Here is a 5,808-nt window from a genome sequence, read left to right as displayed (position 1 = left end):
GGGGTTTTAACCCTTTAATTTTATTATCTTGTCAACCTAGTTTTATGACAAATTAATAGTTGGTTTCATTTGGTCACACAAATAATAGCAGTGACTCCGATGGGGAGGATACTATTAGATGTGTCTAAGTGTATACCATTACTTGACACTAAGTCCATTAATAAGATTATGCCCCTTCCGTTGGGGAAGATCACACGCTCTTAATTAACTTCCTATAGTCATCCATAAATGGAAGTATATTCTAGTGATCCGCAAACAAGCTCATCCGTTATGGAGGAAGGCACTCAGAGCCAACGCGCAAGCTTGTTTGCATCACTTACAAACCAGTAATGGAGACCATGGGATTTATTTAAAAATCCCTCTCCCACTTAGTTATTTATTAATGAGGAATTTTAACTATGCTAGCCTACTAAACTTGTAAACTAACATGCACACGCAGCACAATAAAAGCAATAATAGAAAATCTAATTTTCAACTATTATGGCTTTTATCTCTAGTTATCCTCCATGTGTTGTCATCCCAAGCTGCTGCCATATTTGGCCACTCGCATCCATCTTGCTCCTTGTTCCGCTGCGCCTCTGGTCCTTAGAAGGTTCCACGCTTTGCAAGATTCGATCCGCGACATAAATAGAATTTTACAATTTTGATCCTATATTCCATAAAAGGAATGTACATGTATCTAGATCAAAAATAAAATCCTAATAAAACTAAATACAGCTCCTGCTGTATTTTATAATACAATCATGCACACACATATAAATGCCCTTAACATGTCCAAGGGTCCAATCACACACATAAAACTATAAGCCATAATAGTTGGATCCTGTATCCACAAAGTTAGCAAATCCTACTATTATCCTGCCTAAATTATGTATGACATGTGCATAATTAAACTAATACCAAATACACAGAGGCAAAACCCTAGCTCTGATACCAAATGTTGGTTGCTACTCGGAAAACCTAGAGGTTCCACTGTACAAAAATTTTGTACAAAGGTCTGAACCTTTTCCTAGCTACCATGTGTTCTTTTAAATTAAATTTTGGATCGCTGAACTTAACACGTTTGATCCAAAACTTAATCTATTTGTTCTTTAAGGTTTAGACTTGGATCTCCTGCGGAACTTAACACGTTTGATCCAAATCACCTAAGTTATTAATTCCATTAAATATTAATTTCCATAATTGGTTCCCAGTACTGACGTGGCGAGGCACATGGCCTTCTTGGATATGGGAACAACCACCACCGACTAGACAAAACCTTTTATGGAAAGCTAATATTTAATTTCCTAAAATAACTTTAGGTCAACCAAAAGGAACAATCAAATCACAAGGAAAAGAAAAATAAAAGAACACAACTTCGAAAAACATATTTGAAATACTAGAATCGTAAGCCTCTTGTATTTGGTATTATTTCCATAAATAACTAGTATGATGCGGAAAGAAAAATTACTAGTTATACCTTATAGAAAACCTCTTGATCTTCTACCGTATTCCTCTTCTAACCTCGGACGTTGTGTGGGCAGCGATCTTCCGAGATGAGAAACCACCAAACACCTTCTTCTCCTTTCTTCAAGTTTCGGCCAAGCACTATGCTTCCAAGAGATGAAGATCTTTTTCCATCAATCAAGCTCCAAGGGATGTAAGCTTTCTCTCCTTCTTCTCCAAGCTAAAATCCGGCCACCACTTGATCTTCAAGGAGGAAGAGAGGTCCGGCCACAAGATGGAGAGAAGAGAAAGGAAGGAGGCCGGCCACACCAAGGAAGAAAAGAGGGAGAAAATAATAGAGGTTGTTCACCCTTGAAGGCTCCTCTACCTCCTCTTTTATAATCCTTGGTCTTGGCAAATAAGGAAATTTTAATAAAAACTTCCTTAATTCTTTTGCCATGAAAAGAAAAATTTTATTTTAATTAAAATAATTTTTCTTCTCACTAAAACATGGCCGGCCACTTATTTCCTCAAATCAAGGAGAGTTTTAAACAAGAATTAAAACTTCCTAATTTGTTTCGGAAATTTATAAAATTTCTCCAATAATTTTATCCCTTCATGATTGGTTTATAAAAAGGAAATTTAATAAATTAAAATCTTTCTTTTAAACATGTGGATAAAAAGAAAGTTATCTCTAAAAATTAAAATCTCTTTCAATCTACAAATAAGGAAAGATATCAAATCTTTTCTTAATCTTTTATAGAAACTTATAAAGGAGAATATTTAATTTTAAACTCTCTTTAAATCATGAACATGTTTAAAAGGAAAGTTTTCTTAAAATTTAAAATCCTCCTTTAATCAACAAATAAGGAAAGATTTCAAATTTTAAACTCTCTTTAATCATGTAGATGATTTACAAATAAGGAAAATTTTTACCAAAATTAAAACCATCCTTTTAAACTACAAATAAGGAAAGAGATTAATCTCTTCTCTTAATCTTTTGTAGAAAGTTATAAAAGGAAATTTTAATTTTTAAACTCTCTTTAAAAACATGATATCCACATAAAAATAATTTTAATAAAATCCTTTTTAATATTCTAGTGGTGGCCACCTAAGCTTGGGACCCAAGCTTTGGCCGCCACCTTCATGGCTCATCCACTTGGTCTTGGCCGGCCTAGCTTGGGTTCCAAGCTAGCTTGGCCAGCCCATTGGATGGGTAAGAAGGTGGGTATCACGGTGGGTATAAATCTCTATATACTAGAGGCTACGATAGGGACCGAGAGGAGGAATTGGTTTTGGTCTCCGATAAAATCAAGCATCCCGTGTTCGCCGAACACACAACTTAATTTTATCAATAATAATTCATTCCACTAGAGAACTATTATTGAACTACGCACCAATCCCAAATTACATTTTGGGCTCCTTCTTATTATGAGTGTGTTAGTCTCCTATGTTTAAGATAACAAATGTCCACTAATTAAGTAAGTTCTGACAACTCACTTAATTAATATCTTAGTCAAGAGTAGTACCACTCAACCTTATCGTCATGTCGGACTAAGTCCACCTGCAGGGTTTAACATGACAATCCTTATGAGCTCCTCTTGAGGACATTATCAACCTAGTATCTCTAGGACACAGTTTCCTTCTATAATCAACAACACACACTATAAGTGATACCATTTCCCAACTTATCGGGCTTATTGATTCATCGAACTAAATCTCACCCATTGATAAATTAAAGAAATAAATATCAAATATATGTGCTTGTTATTATATTAGGATTAAGAGCACACACTTCCATAATAACCGAGGTCTTTGTTTCTTTATAAAATCAGTATAAAAGAAACGACCTCAAATGGTCCTACTCAATACACTCTAAGTGTACTAGTGTAATTATACAGTCAAGATAAACTGATACCTAATTACACTACAACCTTCTAATGGTTTGTTCCTTTCCATTTTGGTCGTGAGCTACTGTTTATAATTTATAAGGTACTGATAACATGATCCTCTGTGTGTGATACCACACACCATGTTATCTACAATATAAATTAATTGAACAACTACATTTATCACAAATGTAGACATTTGACCAATGTGATTCTTATTTCTAGATAAATGTTTATACCAAAAGCTAGGCTTTTAGTATACACTCTAACATGACCATCTCGAAGTAGCATCGCCGAGCAGCCAGTTGATCGTCCTTGACTTCACCCACCCAGTCGTCTACTGGGAACTTAAGTTTTTGGCAGTAAGTAGATACTACCGCTCGGAACTCGTTGAGGGTCGGTTGGCCCAATATGACATTGTAGGCCGACGGCGCGTCCACCACAATGAAGTTGGTGGTCCTGGTTCTCCTCAGTGGCTCCTCTCCAAGTGAGATGGCTAGTTGAGCTTCTCTAAGCGTCAGTACTTCATTGTCCGTGAAGCCGTAGAGAGGGGTCGTCATGGGCAACAACTCACTCCGATCAATTTGTAATTGATCGAATGCCTTTTTGAAGATGATATTCACTGAGCTCCCTATATCAACAAAAGTCTGATGAATAGTATAATTAGCGATTACCTCCCGGATGATCAGCGCATCGTCGTGAGGGATCTCCACTCCCTCCTGCAAGTTGCTAGGGCCGAAGCTTATCTCGGGCTCTTCGGCCTTCTCCTTGCTACATCCCACTGTGTGGATCTCCAACTGTCGAGCGTACGACTTCCTGGTTCTATTGGAGTTGCCGTCGGTCGGCCCTCTAGCGATCATACCTATCCCTCCTCGGGATGCATTGTTCCTGTTTTCTTCTCCCCGAGCAAATGGTCTATTTCGCTCGGTCGGGTCTCGGGAGGGATCAGTGTCATCCCTCCGTTGATGTTGATGGTGCCGCTCAGGCACCCTTCTTTCGTCCTCCCGCCGCCCATCAGATCGATGTCTTTGTCGTTGATCGGGAGAAGGAGATCGGCGACGGTATCCTCTTGGAGCCAATCAACTGACGATCGGTGTCAGACTGCTGCAATCCCGCATGTTGTGAGTCGTCGACTGGCGAAAAGAGCAGAACATCAGCGTCTATGTTTTGCCCTTCGACACCTTGCTGACCAGACACCACATGTTGTACGGCATGTGCCCTGGTCTCCTGGTGTGGTCGCACTCCTTCGACCCTTGGCCCCTTGAGCCGCTATGGCTGCTTGATGGTCGGCGCCGAAGGTTTAGTCTACGCATCTTTTCTTCTGGCCGCCTTGGTTTCTTCCAGATTGATATATTCGTTGACCTTTTTGAACATGTGGTCAAAGTCCCTAGGCGGCTTCCTGATGAGCGATCAGAAGAAATCTCCCTCTACAAACCCCTAAGTAAAGGCATTCATCATTGTCTCAGACGAGACCGAGGGGATGCCCATGGCTACTTGATTGAAAAGTTGTATGTACGCTCGGAGCGCTTCCTTGGACCCTTGCCTTAGGGCGAAAAGGCTGACGCTCGTCTTCTGATAGCGTCGGCTGCTGGCGAAGTGGTGTTGGAACGCGGCTCGGAAGTCTTTGAAGCTTCGTATTGAGTCATTCGACAGTCTTCGAAACCAACGTTATGGCGATCCAAAGAGGGTAGTGAGGAAAACTGAATACTTTACTCCATATGTATATTGGTGCAGCATGGCCTCATTATCGAACCTATCCAGATTATCATCTGAATCGGTCGATCTATTGTATGTCCCGAATGCTAGGGGGTATAATGTCTCAACAGAGGGTCTTGTAAGATCCCTTCTGAGAACTTTCGGTTGATCCGTTCGGGTGACGAGCTGCTTCGGGGTGCCTTTTCCTTTCATGTGTCTTGAGCGGGAGCATCATCTAAAGATGATCCCCTTTCTTGATTCAACTGGGCTATCTCCGAAGGGGTTTGGAACAAGGCACGATGAAAGGGGATTGGCGCGAGCGGCGCTTCCCCCTGTGTGTCGGTCGGCATTCTGTCCTGCTCCCATACAGAGACTTGCTCCGCTCGATCTTCTTGCCCCGCTCATCTCCCTACTACCGATGATGCAGGTTGTGGTGCTTGCCGATCGACTAACGCCTGTTGTTGTTGCTGCTCGATCATCTTCGCCGCTCGGGCTTGAACAAGCATCTCAGGCTCTTCCTGGGTGAGCATCACGGTGATGAGTTGTCCAGCGTCCTCCATCTTCTCGGCTCAGATGCAGGTGACGTTCCCACAGACGACGCCAAATATGATCCTGTTCGAAAGTTGAAGAGACGGAAAGCTGGGGATGTGGCGCTCACGCTAACCTCCTGTGGACTCCACTCTGACCTGCAACACAAACTACGTCAGTGCCGAGCCAGGGAAGGGGTCCCCGGCGTTGGCCCTCCGATACTCAAGTCAGTCACCGGTGATGAAGAATAAGGCGGAGCAACAAGAAGATT

Source organism: Zingiber officinale, chromosome 5A, assembly GCF_018446385.1.
Source record: "Zingiber officinale cultivar Zhangliang chromosome 5A, Zo_v1.1, whole genome shotgun sequence".
Taxonomy (NCBI): domain Eukaryota; kingdom Viridiplantae; phylum Streptophyta; class Magnoliopsida; order Zingiberales; family Zingiberaceae; genus Zingiber; species Zingiber officinale.
The sequence above is the reverse complement of the archived record's forward strand: the minus strand, read 5'-3'. Positions refer to the sequence as shown.